The sequence below is a fragment of the Hippocampus bargibanti genome, linkage group LG13, assembly GCF_051943395.1.
Source record: "Hippocampus bargibanti isolate YZ-2025 linkage group LG13, ASM5194339v1, whole genome shotgun sequence".
NCBI lineage: Eukaryota > Metazoa > Chordata > Actinopteri > Syngnathiformes > Syngnathidae > Hippocampus > Hippocampus bargibanti.
Window position 1 is genome coordinate 19892200 of NC_142746.1, and position 22919 is coordinate 19915118.

Genomic DNA, 22919 nt, shown 5'->3' on the forward strand with positions numbered 1-22919 from the left:
AGCAATCCACCGTATGATGGCAACAGAGAGGGGAGTTTGCCAGTCATTTAGCCTCTGAGTCTATATTTAACATTTTAAATGGATTTCGACTTACGCCCATTTTGACTTACGACCATTTGGTCGGAACGGAACTCGGTCGTAAGTCGGATGTTACCTGTATTCTGTGAGCCCTGCAATTTGACTGAAAATGACAAAAACGCTGGCACTGGAGTGGACACATTTTTGCACATCGTCGAATGTCTAAATGTGTTGTTTTAAAAATTGTGAAGCATGTTTTCCCTTTTTTATCTCAACATTATAGGTGCCGCCATTCAACTGAGCCGCAATGTCGTGTCATCCTCCAAACTCCAATCAGGTATTGCTGCTTTTCTACATTTTCCTGCGTGTGTGTGTGTGAGACATAACATATTTCAGAAAATGTCCTTGGTGAGCGGACCCGTGTGGGACATCCCAAAGACATCCTGAATAAGACAGGGGGAGAGATTTTAATTTTTTTATGTATTTATTTTTTTAAACATAGCTTGGCTCTGATTTATTCATGTGACTCGGATGATTCATCTTGACATTTGCTGACGCTCTCGATCTGGGGCGAATCTCTTGGCATCGTAAAACTGCTCGTCCAGGGTCTACTTGGTAAATATTTAAGAGGAAGGAGGTAGTAAGTGGAGTGGGGTGCTAGCCACTTCATTTTTATAGGGAGTGACCTGCTTGCCCTTCGTGTTTGACTTTGAATTAGGGTCACCGAGACATTACTGTCAAACTGTCATGTCACCAACTTCAAAATTGGACAAAATAGGCGTATCGTAAATATCGTCTAAAATTCGATGTCAAGCACTCACCTCAATAAGTTTCATGTCTCTCGATGTAGCTCCATCACCATGTAACCCCCTCTGCTATAATATGAAAAAAACAATATCCAGTCTATCTACACTGCAAGGTGGACTGACATAATGCCATGAAATTCTGAATCCCAGCTTGTGTTTAAAAAAAGAACAAAACAAAAAAACTGAAAAAAAGTGACTTAGCGGTTAGCAGTTAGCGCTCAAGCTATAATCCAAATTTCGGTCAACACATTTGGATCAAACAAATCGGACATAGTCAGAGACATGGTGGTGTTTCATTTTCAGCCTTTTTGCTAACACTGTTAGCTAACGCTGCTAGAATTCACTGTAACATTAATTGGAATTTCTCAGTAAACTACTCGTACTCTGTAAATGTGATTCAGTGGTTGGCCGTCAAGGCCTAACGTCAGGGTTTTCTCAAACTATGATTGGCTAGTCACATGATTGGCGAGTCGCTAGCCAATCATAGTATTACTAGCCGCTGCTGATAAGAGCATACTGGCCAGAGCTAGCACACTTTATCTGTAGCAAGCTGCGCAAGCAAATACGTTGTTGTCGATTGTCAGAGATATTCGATCGGACACCGTGGACAAAGGCTCGGACACAGAAAGATTGTCTTTTACTACCGGCAGGGAACGCAGTCATTCATGACAGACGCCCGAATTCTGCAGCCCTCTGCCAAGCTATTTATTGAGAGTATATGCAAATTAAAGTGATACATTAGAAAAACATAGTTTTATTGATTAGAATACCACGCCCCTGGACGTTCTGAGCACCAACAGCTGTAAGCAATAAAACATAGATATTTTTAATTGTTTGTCTTTTCCATGAACTGATAAATTTGTAAAATGAGCTCTTCCTGTGAGGGAGTTTCAAGTCCTCCTGTGACGAAGGAGTTTCCCAAGTCCTAAATTCTGTCCATAGTTGAAGGAGGAGAAGAAATGGATTTGGTTGGAGAATTATTGTTAAAGCCAATACAGACTTTCTATACGGACTTTTCAATACGGACTCTACTGTGAATCGGGAAATCATGAAGAATTTTCACTCTTTTTACGAGTCAATCATGACTCTAATGCGCGCCATTCACGCCATTTGTTTGACATGCTTTCTTTTTACAGGGTACTTATAATTGAGTGAAATCAGAGCTTCGGATTCATAGGCACTCGTCACGGGAGCCTTTTTATTGCTTCCGATGAGTCGCCGTGCTTTGTTTCGACGGCGTAAAGCCTGATGAGCATCACCGGCTACGGCCTATTCATGTCTTGATGAAGTACTTCTCACCTTGCCGGGGGATTTCAATACGACTATATAAAAGTACGTCGCCTCCGCAGCTTCACGGAACCACTTTTCTTTGATAACTCTCCTTCAACGCCTCGTTGCATGTTAATGAAAGGATGATAGTCCACGAGACCGTTCCCTGACATGACGTAAAGTGAAAAAAATAAACCCACATTGTGTTTGAAAGGACTACCGACACCATTTTACCGAAACATTTTATAGCATCTAAAATACCCCGAACACGCAGGCTGGTATTTTTAGTCAAAAACACCAATAAAAATGACTTAAAGTGTCCCAAAACTGCCACAAAATGAGATCGGAACTGGGTAGATTCAGAAAGTCCCACCCCCTTGTTTGTGATGTCATGCCAGGATATTCCTTCACAAACTGCCTCGCTCCAGAATCAAAACAATGGCCTCAGAGAGTTCAGATTCGGAGAAGATGCTTTCTTGTTACTTATTCAGTTATGAATATGATTCAAATAGTTCTGAAGAGGAAAGCATAAATGTTTGCAATCGATTAAAGAAGTCCTTCCGTATCAATTCGAGCCGTCTGGACTCCAATGTAGCGCCCAGAAAATGCACAAGATGGCGCCCAAGCTCCGTTGTAAACAGGCTGATTTGTCCGCTGGGAATTTGTGTCAACTTACACCTTCTTTATGCGTGTTACTGAAATTGGCTGCGACACACAACTATTCACCATGGCGTTATTTATGTAGTTTTTCCTTCTAATTTCACGATCAACACGGTGTTTTCAGCTGAAAAAAAGTACCCAAAATGCATTGTGTGTCGCTTTCTCTGTTAGGGACGTTCCCTCCGTGACGTCACTTAGGGGATCATCATCCACTCGAAAACAAGACTTAATGAATATTCAGCGTGATTCTTAAAATGTAAAATATAGCTATCTGCGTTGGATTCTTTGTAAAATGCGCTCAATAGAAGTCATTTGAAGTGATTTTACAAATTATGGACGCAACTTGTCCGGAGGTGTCCGTTGTCCTTTCAGCACAATTTATTTCATCTCTAGTATGACCTGAAAGTCTAGCCTCATGTGATACAGTGTGCGCAGTGCGCAGCCGGATTATAAACATCTGAATGCAAATTCTGCTGCGCTCTATTTTTTTGGGGGGAAAGGCATATAATCCCATCTTTTGTTGTCAGGAAATATTTAAAATTGAGGTTGAAGGGAAGTGGAAGCAGTTTTCCGTGCAGAGTTTGTTGAGACAGGAAGGCTAAAAAGCAGCTTTAGTCTGTCTTCTAATTGATATAACAAAGCTACGCGCTAATTTATAATGATAGCCCAGGAGACTTGAGTTGTGGGTGTGTGAAAGTGGGAATAAAAAAAAAAAAGTTGGATGACTTTCACACTTGTGGTAGTTAAGAATGATCAGAAGTTAAACAAGACATTGCCTGTACCATTAAATCAAAACGTAACTGTGTTACGTTTTTTTTAACTGTTATGACAGGTATTAGTTGTTCTTATTTTATCCAGCACATTCCTAAATGTTTGCGGGAAAAAAAATAGTCTGTTTAAATCCTCCCCGTCTGAAAAACATGTCATAAAGCCTGGCGTTGATAACTAGCTTGCGAGCTAACCGTGGCTACTCTTGGCTGGTGAATTGATGGAGGATTTCCATTTTAATTTTTGTGTTTTTAACGCTAGTCTGACTAATCCAGAATGTTTTGGAAATTTGTTGCATCAATGGAACATGCATTTTTCGGGTGTAAGCATAACTAGCTAGCTAGCTAACCGCGGAGTAAATTTAAACCTGTATGGAAATTGTACAATTCACAAACATATACAAGGGTTGTCTATCTAGCTATCGAGCTATCAAGCTATCTTGCTATGTAGCTATGTAGCTAGGTAGCTAGATAGCTATCTAGCTATTCAGCTATCTTGCTATTTAGTTATGTATCTACCTAGCTATCTAGCTATGTAACTATCTAGCCATCTAGCTATCTAGCTATCTATCTCATGGAAAAATTGTTGTAATTATAGAAACATATTGGTAAAATAATTTTTGTTTTACTCTATTCAGCATGACTTCAACATTTTTGTTTTTTACAGTAGTCTGAATAATCAAAAATGTTTTGGAAATTGTGGCATCAATGAAACATGCATTTTTCTTGTGTAAGCATCACTAGCTATCTAGCTAACTAAATTTAAACCTGTCTGGAAATTGTACAATTCACAAACATATAAAAGGGCTATCTATCTAGCTATCAAGCTATCTAGCTATTGAGCTATCTAGCTATCGAGATATTGAGCTATCTAGCTATCTAGGTATCTAGCTAACAAGCTATCTTGCTACAAGCTATCGAGCTATCGAGCTCTCTAGCTATCTAGCTATTTATCTAATGGAAAAAGTGTTTTAATAATGGAAACATATTGATAAAATATTTTTTTTTACTCTATTCAACACTAGGAAAGTCATCTTTAAAAGAAAGCCGACGTTGCAAATTTGCATGACTTCAATTTGGACCTTTATTTTAATGGTCACATTTCTCATATCGCGTTATGATGTGGATATTAGACTCACCTTTTTCTTTCTTTTTTTTTGTCTAGTCATCTTTTTTTTTTTTTTTTTTTTTGCAAAGCTGTCCTGTCCTTATCATTAACTCGGTCTTATCTCCCCGATCGTATCTCTCTTTATGTCCTTTATCCCCTTATCTGTCATGACAGATGCAAAACATTTCCATCAAAAAGAGATAAGCCATGCAAAGTGGGATTCGTAGCATCAGGAATGATAACGAGTGCTACAAATGCTACACTTGTAAAGCACGTACATTGACACCCCCTGCCACCACCACAAACGATCACCACATACATCGAATGTGAGCGAAGTCATTTGGGGGAAAAAAACGTATACATTTGAATGTGTTAGCGATTGATTGAGTGTGCAACCCTGTGAGTGTACTGAAACCAGCAACATATACAGATGTCCCCTACTTACGAACATTCGAGTTACGAACAAAGGTAGATATGAACATTTTTGCGGGTATGTTGAAAAATGTTCGGATAGAGATGCTATAAATTAGATTTTGTATGTTGTTTTTTATTTTTCCGAGTGGTGCTTCTTTCCACTGCTAATACCGACGTGGGGCGCTGTGAGATCTCTCTCTCTAACATATGTACTATTCTCTCCAGTTGGAGATACATACAGGTAACATCCGACTTACAACCGGGTTCCGTTCCGACCAAACGGTCGTAAGTCAAAATGGTCGTAAGTCAAAATGCATTCAAAATTTTTAACAGAGACTCAGAGACGCTAAATGTCTCGCAAACTCCCCCCTCTGGTGCCATCACACGGTCGATTGCTGTGTGAGAGTGAGATGCTGGCTGGCAAAAATTATCGTGCGCATTGACGGACGCCCTGCTAGCACGTTGTGGTGCCAGACGTACAATTAAAATTGTAAAAATAGGGTCTGGAGGTCGTGGTCGTAAGTACGGGTGGTCGTAAGTCGAGTTGGTTGTAAGTCGGATGTTACCTGTAGTGCTTTTTCCGCCGCTACTACCGACGTGAGGCGCTGTGGGATCTCTCTCTCTCTCTAACATATGTAGTATTTATTCTCTCTCTCTTTATTTATACATCTTTATCGAGCATATGTTTTTGTTTTCAGTACAAACCAATACCGGTTACTTATACACGCCTTAAACATACTCATATAAACCTTAAACATACTTATACAGGTAACATACGACTTACGACCGACTAGAGTTACAACCACCCGTACTTAGGACCACGACCTCCAGACCCTATTTTTAACATTTTAAGAGGGGGAGTTTGTAGGTGCTTTCTCTGCGATAATTTTACCTTGTTCCTCATCAATTGTATTCTGTTTAGCTGGGTTGATAGCTTTTTGCATCAAGTGTACAGATGGCTTGTGGGGGTTATTTGTGGAGCCTGATTGATGGGATATTTTAACCTTGCAGTCTACACTCTGCCTTTGAACTATCAAAGTTGAAACGAGTCCAAATTTCACTGTTTTCTATCCATTTTCTCATTCGTATGGTTTTGTAAGATACTGCCACTATAGAATCCATTCCTTTCATTTTTGTTTCAGTAGGTCCAAACGACAGGCTGTTCAAAGTAACTCGAATAAGCACCTGATTATATTCCACCGAATTTAAAATGCAAGCCCCCCCACAAGGCTGTCCAGCAGTTGTTAATAGACTCTCTGGACTTTCTCTGGGTGCCTTTTGGTCACAAAAGGGGAATACGTACTTGCTGTCAGATGGTGTTGCCAAGGGAGTGCAGTGAAGAGTGAAGAGTGGAGAAAAGGAAAGCTAGACGAGGTAAAAAAGGGAACATTTTCATTATGGGGCCTCCATGTGGGCTTCTATAGCCTGGGGGGACTTGGGAATGACGGATTTGGTGCTTGAGTGTGTGCACTCGCACACGGCTGATTGCAGACTACATGGCACGTATTATTGGTAAACAAGCAGCAATCGTCACTTTACGAATATTTGTTGACAAGCTTACCCTTTTATTTTAGTTTATTTTTTAACTCGAAATTACCCACAGGTATGACTGTGATGTGTCAGGATAATTGTGCTACAGATGATGGATGGATGAGATTGACCTGGTGTACCTTTGCAGGATGGGCATGAAATTGCAAAAAGCAACCACGCAAGAATGCTAAAAGCCTTTCGGCGCCCGAGGATAATTTTTTATGCATTGACGTCAAGCAGTAGGGACATTTAGCAAATGGCACCAGGTACATATTTCTAACGTTCTGTTTCACTAATATAATTATTAATTCTGTAATTTTACTGACTGTTTTACTTTTCACGCCAGCGTTCACGTAACCCGCAAGTAACTCAAATAGATAGAGAGCGAGCTAGCTAGCTAATAGATGGCCAGCTAGATAGATATATAGCTATTCAGCAAATAGCTAGCTAGATAGCTAGCTAGATAGCAGGCCAGCTATTAAACTGATAGATATCTATCTAGCTAGCTCATAGATTGCCAGCCAGCAAGATAGCGAATATATAGCAAATAGATAGCAAATAGATAGCTACTTAGGTAGCCAGGCAGATAGCTAACCAGCCAGCTAGATAACTAATAGGTAGCAAATGGATAGCAAATAGATTGCAAATACAGAGATAGCTAGGTAGGCCAGTATGATTAAAAAAAAATCATGAGCTAATGTGCGCTTTAAGATGATTGATAACATAATCACAGTCAATCAGCACAGGGGCTGACTATTTATCTCTTTGGTTGTCTCGTTAAAAAGCAAAAAAAGAAAGAAAACAACACATCTCACCATTTTCATTGTTATTTGGATGGCAGAGAAACATTTGTCACGACTTTGCAGCCCACTAATGTCTACTTACTTTATTTATGATGTGTTTTAGTTAACACTCTTTCTTTTCTCTGTTCCCTTGTAAACTTTTTCTTCCGATTTTCTTTCGTTTTCTTTGCTCGCCCCAAAAAAATAAAGTGTTACCTCGGTGTGCGAACCCCTTGGCTTACGAACTTTTCGGTTTACGAACGTTAAATTTATGAACATTTTACTTTGCCATACGAACTATTTTTCGGGATACACACGGAGCTGCCACAGTGAGTGATGGGCGTTACAGACAGAGAGAGAATGAAGCCATTCTCCAAAAAACAAAATGGCAGACGGCATTTTTTTTGTCCTATTCCCCGCCCCCAGTCTTCGGATAAAGCCACGTGATTGGTGAAGAACGCAGCAGTGATTTGAGGTGGTTTAAACATTAAAGAGACAGGCAGACGACAGAGAGAGTGACAAAATGGATAGAAAACAGTGACATTTGGACTCGTTTGAACTTTGATAGTTCAAAGACAGAGTGTAGACTGCAAGGTTAAAATTCCCATCAAATAGGCTTAAAACTTATTTAAATCAGAAAGCCCTTTAGGAATTTTTATTTTCAAAAAAGCCAAATTCAATGTGTATCCTCCCCTGTTAAAATGTAGCCTGCGGATAGCGCACCACACAAACTAGAACCTTTCGCACCTATTGTGCTAATACGCTATCGTTCACATTGGGCCATGAGAGCAAACAGTCAAAAAAGCAATTGCACCATCATTTATTTATTTTTAAAGGAGAGCTTCACTATTTTTTTCTTTGTAATTACTTTGACAACGAGAACTGGAAGCGTAAAACTCAACGGTAAGCGTTTGCATAGTTTCCAGAGAACGTTTATCACGGTTGCTTTTGAAAAAAAAAAAAATAGCCTGAGTGGGCGGCTGCACAGTTACCCATAGAATGCACTGGAAGCCATTGCTCACACTCATTGTTGTTCATATCTGAACCATTGGATGAATAATATTAAACTATGTAGAGATGAAAGACCTGACCTTTAAGTGGCTACAGGGCCGCTGATCCCTCAAGGACTTCATTATGAAGACCACTTCACACCATTTTATGTTATTTATTTAGTTTTTTTCGTTCTATAGTACGACGCATTGCCGATGTGGATTAATCCAAGCATCGGTTTAGTGCAAGATATTTGGATTTTTTTTTATTACAAAAAAAATAAATAAAAATAATATAAAAATAAAAAGAGATTTAAAAAAAAACGACACCATTTTCTTTGTTTCCTAACTGACATCAGAAAAACGTTTTGTAACATCTAAAATAACCAAAAAGGCTGATATTTTTCGTCAACTGCAAAACACCAATAAAAATGAGTTGAAGTGTCCCAAAACTACTTCAAAATGACTTCGGAAATTCCGAGTTTCTAGAAGGTCCTGCCCCCTTGTTGGTGATGTCACGCCAGGACGTCTTTGCCTTGCTCTAGAATCAAAACAATGGCTTCAGATTCGGACAAGATGCTTTCTTGTTACTCATCCAGTTATGAAGATGATTCAAATAGTTCTGAAGAGGAAAGCATAAATGTTTGCAATCGATTAAAGAAGTCCTCCCGTATCAATTTGAGCCGTCAGGACTCCAATATAACGTCCCAGAAAATGCACAAAATGGTGCCCAGGCTCCGTTGGAAATGGGCTGATTTGTCTGCTTTGTGTCAACTAGTATCAAATAGTAGTCTTGGTGCAACACACAAAGATTCACCATCGCATTATTTATGTTTTCCTTCTAATTTCGCAATCAACACAGATCAACACGAAGTTTTCAGACCAAACAAAGTACCCAAAATGCATTGTGTGTCGCTTTGTCGGTCAGGGGCGTTCCCTCCGTGACGTCACGTCAGGCATCGTCATCAACTCGAAAACAAGACTTCCTGAGTATTCAGCATGAGTCTTCAAGCGTAAAATATAGCTATATGCCGTGGAATCTTTGTAAAATACGCTGAGTAGACGTCATTTGAAGTGATTTTACAAATTATGGACACTTGTCCGGAAGCATTGGTTGTCCTTTAAAACAGAACTAATTCAAGAATGGCTCTCCACGTCATATTTTCAATTCCCGATTAAATTCGGGAATGGCAGTAAATAAGTTGAGAATAATGTGCACCCAAAAAAAGAGATAAAATGTGATTTGTTCAAACAAAGCTAGAAAGCGCAACCTTATCTAAACCCGATGCTCTTCGCTAAACAAACCGCCATTGTCCCTCCTGCCAAACAATCGTACTTGAATAATAGAAGCATTGCAGTCTGCACAAAGCGTCCGAACCAATCCCTGAATATTGAATGTTGAGGTGACTTTCAGAATCCAAATAGCTTTATTGTCACTGTGCCACGGGGTGCAACCAAACGGAGCAGACACAACCCGCCCTAGACAAATAGAAAACCCGGCCACCGACAGTGGAATACAGAACTGGAGTCAGTAGGTTGCCTTTCACAAAAGAGAGATTCCTTATACAGTGATACCTTGGCTTACGAACTTAGTTGGTGCCCAGACAGAGTGTGTAAGGCGAAAGGTTTGTATCCCAAAAAATAATTTCCCATAGGAAACCATTAACATGAGAATAATCCGTTCCCAGGTCCCCATAAAACATAATTTTCTACCTTCTAGTTTTCTAACCCTTAAAACTACACAAAATATACCTTATTTTATGTATAATAAATGTGCTATGGTATTATAATTAAAGAAATAAACTGTACTGTATCATAAATTTGTTTTATTTACTTTTGTGATGGTCGTTGATTGCTTGATGGAATGGAGTGGCCGGTTTCATCAGCATTAAACACTTGATGAGGAACGTAACCTTCTTCTTTCACCATCTTGAGGAAATATCCTTTGTAGGCGCTTTCTCTGTGATAATTTTATCTAGTTCCTCATCAATTGTGTTCTGTTTAGCTGGGTTGATAGCTTTTTGCATCAAGTGTACAGATGGCTTGTGTGGGTTATTTGTGGAGCCTAATTGATAGCAATTTTAACCTTGCAGTCTACACTCTGTCTTTGAACTATCAAAGTTGAAATGATTCCAAATGTCGCTGTTTTCTATCCATTTTGTCACTCTCGCTGTCATCTGACTGTCTCTTTCATGTTTAAACCACCTCCCCTCACCGCTGCGTTCTTGACCAATCACATGACTTTAAACGAAGACTGGGGGCGGGGAATAGAGAACAAAAAAATAAAATGTCGGCTGCCATTTTGTTTTTTTGGAGAATGGCTTCATTCTCTCTCTGTCTGTCACCTCCACCCCCCTCACTGCTGCGTTTTTGACCAATCACGTGGCTTTAACCGACAATTGGAGGTGGGGAATAGAGGACCAAAACAAGCCGGCTGCTATTTTGTTCAATCACTCATTGTGGCAGCTCTGTGTGTATCCCGAAAAATAGTTTGTATGCCAAGGTAAATTTTTCATAAATTGAACGTTCGTAAACCGAAAAGTTCGTAAGCCAAGTGGTTCGTAAACCGAGGTATCACTGTAAGGGGAAGGGAGTGGCGAGGGGAGGTCAGGGGGGTCACATTATGAATCTGCCAATAGCGTGTACACATCAGCCTCGTGCCATTAATTTGATTGTACATATTGTGATTGACAATATTCGGGATATATTTGGCGAAACATCGTTTCTGCATCCCTCCATTTCTTCAAGCCACACTGCTTACCTTTTGTGTTGTTTTGTTTCACGTGAACCGCAGCAGCGGACGCATCAATTCTCACCGCCGCTACATAATTAAAAAGGCACGTCCGCTCTTTTCACATGGCTCCATCTGTATATGACGTGCATAACTTGGCGAGCACTCCCGCGGGGTCGCTGGGAGGCAGCTAGCAGGCATCGGGATGTCATAGGGTTGACTCACTTGATTCACACCCCTGGTAAAAGACACATCCGACAAAAATCACTTTGTCCCAAGCAGAAAACCGTGTTGGATATGACATGTTTGCCGTCTTTCTTTTCTCATGGGGCGGAGGGTGTTGTGACATTGTCGGGACTGCTTCGTTCAGGTCGTGGCGAGCAGATTGTAAGATTGCATCTTGAAACGGGCAGAGCGGCGAGATATCAAAGGCAGCTGTGGAATATGTTTGCGATTTCCGCTTATCGGTTGGCAGACCGTGCAGACACAAACTGGTCTGCCAATGGTTTATGGCGCTGTTGAGATCACCGCAAATTGAACGAGTCCCAGGTGAGAGGAAGACATCATCCTGCTCGCTCTCCCACATCCCACACTGGATCGTTAAGAACCGAGTTGAATTGAGTGCTAAGTAACCTCAGAACAGGTTTTATTGATGCTTATCACATTAAAAATGTTCTTGTTCTATTCTTATCCCTTATTCTCCGTCTTCTTATTCTTCGTCTTCTTCTTATTCTTATTACTAGGTTCAACTATCAACACATTGTAAGCTAACGCTTTTAGCTAATGCTAATCGTTTTGTCCAAGAACACCCCGGTCTAGCTATGCGGTTATGTAAACAACCCCCCCCCAAACCCGCTATTGCGTAATGGAAAGCGCAGAACAATGTGATGAGATGTATTTTTCAGACTGAAAAGATTTACGTGGTTGTTTAATTTCACTCCTAACGGTACGGATGCGCTCCAAAGGCATTTGTCAACAAACAAAAGGCAATTTTCCATCACGTCTCCCTTTAGCGTGATTTCCTACAAAGACTCTGACATTAATATTGCAATAGCTTGCGCGCTGATGAACAGAAGTGAAGCCATCGGCAACGAAGCTCATTTTCTTTGTTTGAAAAGCCCGTATTGTCAAAAGAATTATTTGATGGCCTTGATAACGTCTTCTTTTTAATTCAATACATTGAGCTCTTTCGTAACAGTTGTACAGTGATACATTGGCTTACAAACTTAGTTGGTTCGCAGACAGAGTGTGTAAGGCGAAAAGTGTGTATCCTAAAAATTAATTTCCCATAGGAAACCATTAAAATGAGAATAATCCGTTCCCAGGTCCCCATAAAACATAATTTTCTACGTTCTAATTTTCTAAGCCTTAAAACTACACAAACTATACCTTATTTTATGTATAATAAGAATCAGAATCAAAAAAACATTTATTCATCCCACAATGGGGACATTTGCAAATATAATAAATGTGCTATGGTATTATAACAAAAAAAATGTACTGTCCAATAAAGTCGTTTTATTTACCTTTTGTGATGGTCGTCGATGGCTTGATGGAATGGAGTGGCCGCTTTCATCAACATTAAACACTTGATGAGGAAGGTAGCCTTCTTCTTTCACCATCTTGAGGAATGATCCCTTGTAGGTGCTTTCTCTGCGATAATTTTACCTTGTTCCTCATCAATTGTGTACTGTTTAGATGGGTTGATAGCTTTTTGCACGAAGTGTACAGATGGCTTGTGCGGGTTGTTTGTGGAGCCTGATTGATGGGATATTTTAACCTTGCACTCTACACACTGCTTTTGAACTATCAAAGTTGAAACGAGTCCAAATTTCACTGTTTTCTATCAAATTTCTCACTCTCTCTCTGTCGTCTGCCTGTCTCTTTAATGTTTAAACCCCCCCCCCCTATCACTGCTGTGTTCTTGACCAATCACGTGGCTTTAAACGACCACTGGGGGCAGGGAATAGAGGACAATAACAGTCGGCTGCCATTTTCTTGTTTGTTGTGTGTTGTTGTGGCGCTCCGTGTATATCCCGACAAATAGTTTGTATGCCATGGTAAAAATTTCATAAATGTAACGTTCGTAAACCGAAAAGTTCGTAAGCCAAGGGGTTCGTAAACCGAGGTATCGCTGTATCAACAAAGGTACTTGAATCTATTTAGCTCCTTCAGTTGGGCTTTCTTTGGAAATTACACTCCGGAAAGTTCATGTCGTTTGCTTATTCTTTTTTGCTTTTTGCACTTCCATTCGAGTCTCAAGAGTGCCCAAGTTGTTTTATCGAGTGCAGCGGACGGGCTACCTTTTCCTCTGAATTTATTCAGCACGGCAGCTAATCAGAGGCTGTCCATGGGGATATTTTTTTTTTGGTTAAGCTGGGCAGGGGTTGTTACAAAATAAACAAATAAAAAATACATGATTGTTGCAAAGTCACAGGGAAATCAGCTCGAACTGCCTCTAGCTGTGCGCTTTTATTTATTTTTTGGGAGTCTCAGAGAGATCTGAGTAATAGAATGAAACTAAAACAGAGATGTAAATTTCTCCACTGCGAGACTAATAAAGGCACATCCAATCCAATCCCAGATGGAACGACAATTTTGATTTAGCTTGACATTCTACAGCAATAAGAGAAAAGGATGATCCATTTATCTGGGTGGATAGCTGCTAAAATATATGTACAGTGATACCTCGGTTTATGAACCCCTTGGCTTCCGAACTTTTCGGTTTACGAACGTTAAATGTATGAAAATGTTTCCTTGGCATACAAACTTTACCTTGGCATATGAACTTTTTCCGTACACAGAGCTGCCTCAATGAGTGATGTGTCGTTCGCGACCGAGCCCGTTCTTGTAACAACAAACTGGCAGCCGACTGTTTTTGTCCTCTATTCCCTGCCCCCAGTTTTCAGTTAAAGCCACGTGATTGGTCAAGAACGCAGCAGTGAGGGGATGTGGTTTCAACATTCAAGAGACAGGCAGACGACAGTGAGAGAGTTTCAACTATGACAGTTCAAAGGCAGAGTGTGGACTGCAAGGTTAAAACATCCCATCAATCAGGCTCCACAAACAACAAACTTGATGCAAAAAACTATCAACCCAGCTAAACAGAACACAATTGTTGAGGAACTAGGTAAAATGATCGCAGAGAAAGCACCTACAAGGGATCATTCCTCAAGATGGTGAAAGAAGGCTACGTACCTCATCAAGTGTTTAATGATGATGAAACTGGCCACTCCATTCCATCAAGCCATCAACGACCATCACAAAGGTAAATAAAAAAAAACTTTATTATATAGTACAGTTTATTTCTTTAATTATAATACCATAGCACATTTATTATACAAAAAATAAGGTATATTTTTATATAGTTTTACTGCTTAGAAAATTAGAAAGTAGAAAATTATATTTTATGGAGACCTGGGAACGGATTATTCTCATTTGAATGGTTTCATCTGGGAAATTTATTTTCAGGATACACACTTTTCGCCTTACACACTCTGTCTGGGGACCAATTAAGTTTGTAGGCCAAGGTATCACTGTACTGTCAAACCATTTTTGAAACTAGGTTTATGTTACTTACTGTTATTTTTCTGCCAGTCATTTTTTTGTACACACACACGCACGCACACACACACACACACACACACACACACACACACACACACACACACACACACACACACACACACACACTTGTTAATTTGACTTTTCCGTCGTCAGGCTTGTGGTGTTCAGGCTTTAGAATGTTCAGGAAAGACTTTCAAGTCAGCTTAACACAATAGCTGTCGTAAGCTAGCCGCTAACTGACTGGCTGCCATCTTTGCATTTTACAGTTATAGAGGGTTCACTCAAAGATGATTTTTTTTAAGGATTTAAAAATTAGAAAATAAATTTTACCCAACTACTATGTCTACTTCTACATCCCCCCCCCCAAAAAAATAAGAACAATAAGAAGACTGTCTTTATGTTGTCATTTTATTTGATTTTTTTGTTCTTTTGACTTCAAAATGGCGCCGTGAGAATGACTGCCTTTCCGGCAGCTCCCGTATGTTATTTTTCTACATCTTCCCTTCCTTTTCCTCTTCCTTCCATAACTTAGATGTTGCGAAATGTAAATTCCACCACCGCGAGCCTAATAAAGGCCAATCCAATCCAAGAAATGACAATGCCGCCATTTTGTGCCCTCCCATGCTAATGGCTATTTGTTTAACTGCCAGTTATTTCCAGTCCAAAGTTGCATATCTGGCAGATATGCAACAAGGGGAGGAGGGACTACAGAGCTTTAGCCCGGCTCACCTTTACTGACCGATGTAATAAGATTACCTGCTCTGTACGTCATGACCACGGAGAGGAAGAGACACAGGGGAGATTTCAACCGGGCCTGCCCGTTTTGCAATTGCCTTTCTCTGAAGACATTGTGATCGCTTTGAGCTGATGAAGGGACCCCTACTTTGCTCCCATGTCCTTCTAAACAGGCATTTTCACTCCGGGAAGCCAAAATATGGTAAGACTCGTTCTCCTCTTTAGATTAGTATTGATTGTCTATCTAATGGCATGTAAACAACCGATGTCGGCTGTGTTTCCCCATGTGTCAAATATGACCCTCCTCCCCAGTTATTTAATAGCGCAGCTCTGCCTTCACCTTTGCCACCAATCTCTAAAAGGGGAAACTCAATACGAGTGCATCAGCATTGATGGCAGATTACCGAAGGATTATATCCCATTGACGGCACACTTCACTCTATATACAAAGGGGGGCTCGGTTTACGAACACCCTGCCTTACGAATTATTCGGTTTACGAACGTTAAATGTATGAAAATTAATCCTTGGCATACGCACTACTTTTCGGGATACACATGGAGCGCCGCCCCACCATGGCTGGCAGAGTAATCTTGGGCGGAAGAACACCAAAGCACACGACCGAACAGCGCCCCAGCCGGCCTACCTTTCCACACCTCCTTTCTCTTGAGTGCGCACGTCGATCGTCTTCAAGGATTTTTTATGGATACTTTTGCTGTTATGGGACTGAAAAAGACCCCACCATAGGCTCGTGTTCAGCTGAAGAAGTCACAAAAAAAATATTACAGTTTATTGTTTTTTTATGTACAGTAAAGTCTCGTTATATCGATATCGGATATATCGATAGTCCCGGTTATATCGATACTATTTCTATGCACGCACGGAGAAAATTACATGCAAACAGGGTCGGATATATCGATAGTCCCGGTTATATCGATATTTTTTCGGACTCCCTTGAATATCGATATAACGAGACTTTACTGTATTTCTTTATTTAAAAACATGAAAATTAAAAGTATTACATTGTATATATTCTTTATCTTCTGTCTTAAATTTACAAACCCGGATAAAGATTACATTTTTAAGTTACAATTACTCCGTTTATTGTTTTTTTAATATGTTTACTTAAAAATATAAAACATATCCGATGGTATATATTCTTTATCCTCTGCCCTAATTTTACAAACCCGGATAAAGATACCGTTTTTCAGTTACAATTCCTGCATGTTTATTTTTTAATGTTTTTATTTATTGAAAAACATGTGAAAATATGAAAATATTCTATGGTATATATTCTTTATCCTAAATATAAAAATTCTCAATTTCAAATCCTCCACGTTGATTGCTTTTTAAAATGTTATTGTAATGTTTATTTAAAAACATTAAATTGTAAAAATAGTCTATGGTATATATTCTTTATCATCTGCCTTAATTTTACAATCCCGGATAAAGGTAGACATTTTCAGTTACAATTCCTCCAAGTTTATTGTTTTTTTTTTGTGTTAATATTTATTTGGAAATGTCCCTATTGTGGGACTATTAAAGGCTTTCTGATTCTAATTCTGATAAAAGCATGAAGATATCCAAATATTCTATGGCAGGGGTGTCAAAGTCATTTTTTTGCCGCGGGCCACATTGTAGTTATGGTTTCCTCTCGAGGGCCGTTATGAATTTGGGGAAGCCATTAGAATGTTTAAATCCCTTCAAATATTACATATAGAGCACACAGCAAATTAATGAATAACGCGTTTTCAAATCTGAAGTCAAGAATAATGACTTTTATTGTGGTTGACATCCAAAAATATGACATTTTGGCTGAGATTTTAGCAATCATCATGGAATTTAACAAGTTTGATTTGCTTTCGCGGGGCCGAAAAAAAAAAATGATGTGGTGGGCCGGATTTGGCCCGCGGGCCTTGACTTTGACACCTGTGTTCTATGGTATATATTCTTTATCTTCTGCCTTAATTTTACAAACCTGTATGAATAGACAATGTTTCAGTTACAATTCCTCCACATTTATTTTATTTTATTTTGGTTATTTTAAACACAAAAATCATCTTTTCGACATTTTCAAGCTTATATCCTTAAAGCAACTCTCTTCGAACGAACTGAAACTTTAGTAAAGGCTTCATTTCAGATTACTCCACATCAGCTTGAACCTCTTAATGTGTCTTTCATGTCCTTCTCCCATCTCCCTTCCACACCCCCGCCCCTTTTCCCCCCTACTCTTTTTTTTTTTTTTTTTTGTGCCATAACCCCACACCAAGTATGACTGCATTCTGCGAGTTTTTCTCCCCGCATGTGTCAGGGAAACATCTTAGCAAGTCTCGGTCTGACACTTCTTGATAACACGAAGTGTGGAAACAGGAAATTTAAGACCTTTGGCGATTGCCGGCAATCCTTTGGGGTGATGTTTTTTTAGGGGGGGGGGTGCGTAGGGGAGACATGACACTCACGGTGCTCTCAAACTGCTGCCTCGCTTTTGCTGGAAAGTTTACTACTGTCTAATGACAGCAACCATGGCGTCATAATCATACATATTGATTAATATTGATTCGATTTCATTTAAAATGAGTGTATTTTCATCATCGATGAAATGGTTTCTTCATTCGTCATCTGTACTTCTTTGAAGGTGTCGGACGTTTTTATATATATATATGTATATATATATATATATATATATATATATATATATATATATATATATATATATATATATATATATATATGTATACATATATATATGTATGTATATATATATATATATGTATATATATATATATGTATATATATATATATATATGTATACATATATATATGTATATATATATATATATATATATATATATATATATGTATATGGAATATATATATATACACATATACAATACAATACATATATATATATGTATACATATATATATGTATACATATATGTATGTATATATATATATATATATATATATATATATATATATATATATATATATATATATATATATATATATATATATATATACTACTGTCCATACATGGCGGTGCTGGACTCTGCTATGATAGGTCCTTGCTCTCAGGTTGGGGGGAGCAGAGGACCATTCCCTGCGGCTCCACTGATAGCTCAAGCATGATTAGAAGAACCCTTTTCATCGATGTACCATTCCTGTCCGACTGAGAGCTTACACAGATGTATTTTCATCATTTACTTTCCCGACGAGTGAGATTTGACAAACTGACATCGATTACTCATCGCGCAAATTTGGCTCACAAGCGATCAAACGTAACACTCACCGTCGCTTCCTTAACATCATCCCAGAGGTCCATTCCCCAGGCATGACTAATCGATTTACGCTCAGTTGAACAGTTGCCTTCGTGCAACAGCTGTTGGTGTAACAGTTGGATTGACTGCTCATGCCTGTAGAGTGAGACGCTGAGGATGATGTATGTAACAGAACGGCGACTGTCTTTTGCCTTGGCCTTTTGTACAACCTCACCCATTTTAAGCTCAGATAACAGCAGACCCATACAATTTAGGAATTAAGTGTTTTTTTTCTGATGAAAGAAGAGAATCTCAAGTTTATTACCCTGCCTTGAATATTTAGTCTTATCTATTTAGTCTCATAGAATATGTGGTCTTAAAGGAAGACCAACACCATTTTTTGTTTCCTAACTGACATTAGAAAAACGTTTTATAGCATCTAAAATACCCAAAACACGCAAGCTGATATTTTAGTCAAATGCAAAACACCAAAGTGTCCCAAAACTGCTTCAAAATGACCTTGGAAATGGCAAGTTTCAGAAGGTCCCGCCCACTTGTTTGTGATGTCACGCCAGGACATTTTGCCTTGCCCTAGAATCAAATGGCTTCAGATTCGGAGAAGATGCTTTCTGGTTACTCATCCAGTTCTGAATATGATTCAAATAGTTCTGAAGAGGAAAGCATAAATGTTTGCAATCGATTAAAGAAGTCATTCCGTGTCATTTTGAGGCATTTGGACTGAAATGTAGAGTCCCGGAAAATGCAGAAGATGTTGGAAATGGACTGATTTGTCTGCTGCGAGTTTGTGTCAGCTCGTATCAAATAGTAGTCTTGGTGCAACTCACAACAATTCACCATCGCGTTACATGTTTTCTTTCTAATTTCACCATCAACACTAAGTTTTCAGACCAAACAAAGTACCCAAAATGCATTGTGTATCGCTTTCTTGGTCAGGGGTGATTCCTTACATGACGTCACGTCAGGAATCGTCACCAACTCAAAACATGACTTCCTGATTATTCAGCGCGATTCTTAAAAACGTAAAATATAGTTATATGCCGTGGAATCTTTGTAAAATACGCTCAGTAGAAGTCATTTGAAGTGATTTTACAAATTATGGACACTCTTCCGGAAGCGTTGGTTGTCCTTTAAAACTCAATATTCTGTGTGTCCTGCAATTTGAGTGAAAATGACAAAAACCTTGGCACATGAGTGGACACATTTTTGCACATCGTCTTACAGTGAATGAGTCCAAGTCGAGTGGCTAATAGACCCGATGAATTCCAAAGCTCCTCTTTCCTCTGTCCTTCCTGGTGTTTTCCCAGATGATCATTATAAGCTGCCCAGAGTTCTATCTATACGAAGCTAGATTGTCCTCTATATCACAAAAGCCACGATGGGAAACTCGGGGCATCTTCAATTGAAGTGTGAACGGGATGAATTAAAGAGATGCTTTGGTAGCCAAAGTGAACCAGAGGGGATACATTATAGATGTAGCAGTAATAGAGTGGCTTGTTTAGACCAAAAGAAAGAGATAAAGAGCGAGAAGCGACGTGGTAAATGGTTGAGAAAGATGAAACTAATCATGTCACTTTGCCGGTTGCGTTTGTCGGAGAAGTCGACGGCGTCCCGTGCGGTTTCAATCATTGACAAGATTGAAATGCAAATGCTTTGCGGTCTGTTTTACATAAACCGGAGGCAGGAGGCGCGTTTTGGGTACCTGAGCTTTCAGTGGGGACTTAATAACTACGCCATCACCAAAAATTGTCAATACAGTCAAAAATACAGTACGTAATGGTACGCAACGGTGCCAGGTGCTAAAGTCAAGGCCCGGGGGCCAGATCTGGTCTACTGTTTTATTCTCTCCATGCTATCAAATTGTTATTTCGTCATCTTTATAAAGGCTACTTTCATGATTGAATCAGAATCATCTTTCTTGGTGATGGAGAATAAGAAGTTATCATATTTAAAAGTTCCATGCTGTCATATGCTTAGTCAACATGTGTGACTCGAATACACAATTGAAGCACAGACAACCTGGGGTCAATCTGAGGTCAACAGACACAGCAAGTTAAACTGTCATCTTCATCTAGGAGATCTGGCCTTGGACAGAATTTATGACTTGAAACTCCTTCACAGGAAGAGCTCATTAGCCAGCGTACAAATGTATCAGTTGATGGAAAAGACAATGTTTTATTGCTTACAACAACCTAACCTTCTTCTTTCACCATCTTGAGGAATGATCGCTTGTCGGTGCTTTCTCTGTGATAATTTTACCTAGTTCCTCATCAATTGTGTTGTGTTTAGCTCGCTTGATAGCTTTTTGCATCAAGTGTACAGATTGCTTGTGTGGGTGGTTTGTGGAACCTGATTGATGGGATATTTTAACTTTGCAGTCTACACTCTGCCTTCGAACTATCAAAGTTGAAACTCACTGTCGTCTGCCTGTCTATTTAATGTTTAAACCACCCCCCCTCACTGCTGCGTTCTTGACCAATCACGTGACTTTAACCGAAGACTGGGGGCGGGGAATAGAGGACAAAAACAGTCAACTGCCATTTTGTTGTTGGAAGAACGGGCTCGTTCGCGAACGACACATCAATCATTGAGGCAGCTCCGTGTAGGAAAAAAGTTCGTACGCCAAGGTAAAATTTTCATAAATTTTACGTTCGTAAACCAAAAAGTTCGTTAGCCAAGGGGTTCGTAAACCGAGGTATCACTGTATTTCCTAAAGTCCACTATCATCTCTACCGTCTTGAGCATGTTCAGTTCTAGGTTATGTCGGCAACCAAAGTTCGCAGCGCCATTTTTAAAATGTCCGACTCAGTGCCTCGTCCTAAAATGCGAAGGACAGTTCTGTCAAATTCACAGCACAGTGTCACATATCAGACATTGTAAGTCGACCTTGACTAATGGAATTAAAAGTGCAAATAGGATCCATTAGTAGCGAGCCAGTAGAACAGCTGCAAACCGGCATTAGGGAACGAGTCAAAGACAGCGATGCAGTACGAGGAGACAGTTGGCAGGGGAATCTGTTTATAATTCAGCGACATTTTTTACTCTTTATTTATTTATTTTGTAATCCAGCCCTTCTTATGTGATGCTTTCCTTTTGCCAGGCTCGCTCTTGCGGCTCTTTTTTTCAGTCTCTTCATTATTGCAAGTGTCATTGTGTTGTGGCTTCTCTTAAGAAAAGTAATCAGCATAATGTGTTTGGGGAAAAAAACAACAACAACAAAAAATAGAAGCAAAACATGATTAATGAACTTGAAGGAGATACCAATCGCATTTCAAATTAGGGTTTGGAGACAGATTTCTGGATTTAAACCCTAGATTCAGTTTTTCCACGTAGACCATATTTCCCGGTGTATAAGGCGCACCAGAGTATAAGGCGCACCCCCAATGAATGCTGTATTATCATATATTTTCTATATAATAATAATAATAATACGTCTGTGTAAGCGCTCAGTCGTACAGGAGTGGTCCAATAATAATAATAATAATAATAATAATAATAATAATAATACTTTTCATTTCTAAGCGCCTTTCAAAACTCTCAAAGACACTTTACAGTCATAGGATTTTTTTTTTTCCTGCGGGTGAGCAGCGGCAACCACATGCGCCAGTATTCACTCAACCCGGAAGTCACATCAAGTTTAAAAAATAAAATCAATAAATAATAACAAATAATATGCCAACACAAAGACAATGAAAAAAAAATTCTAAAAAAATAAATTACTAAATAAATTACTAAAGAAAAAAAGTGAAAATTACTAATTTAAATTACTAAATAAATTACTAAATAAATTACTAAAGAATTGGACACATTTTTGCACGTCTGTCAGTGAAAGAGTTAAATGGCATTTATTTATTTATAATAATAATAATAATGATAATACATTTCATTTCTAAGCGCCTTTCAAAACTCTCAAAGACACTTTACAGACATAGGATTTTTTTTTTTTCCTGCGGGTGAGCAGCGGCAACCACATGCGCCAGCGTTCACTCAACCCGGAAGTCACATCAAGTTTAAAAAATAAAATCAATAAATAATAACAAATAATATGCCAACACAAAGACAATGAAAAAAAAATACGAAAAAAATAAATTACTAAATAAATTACTAAATAAATTACTAAATAAATTACTAAAGAATTGGACACATTTTTGCACGTCTGTCAGTGAAAGAGTTAAATGGCATTTATTTATAATAATATAATAATAATAATAATAATAATAATAATAATAATAATAATAATGATAATACATTTCATTTCTAAGCGCCTT

The 22919-nt window shown here is 38.9% G+C and overlaps 1 protein-coding gene across 2 annotated transcripts in view; it reads left to right on the forward strand.

The window, feature by feature from the left end:
• Window positions 1–22919, forward strand: part of LOC148889666 (protocadherin-15-like) — a 239531-nt gene that overhangs the window by 41196 nt on the left and 175416 nt on the right. Inside the window, exon 2 of one of the 2 annotated variants that reach the window (XM_089011774.1) lies at window positions 302–355. The gene's annotated coding sequence lies outside the window, so the exon portion shown is untranslated. Of the gene's footprint in view, window positions 1–301; window positions 356–15444; window positions 15579–22919 lie in introns of those variants that run through there. The other variant, XM_089011773.1, reaches the window with a different exon arrangement.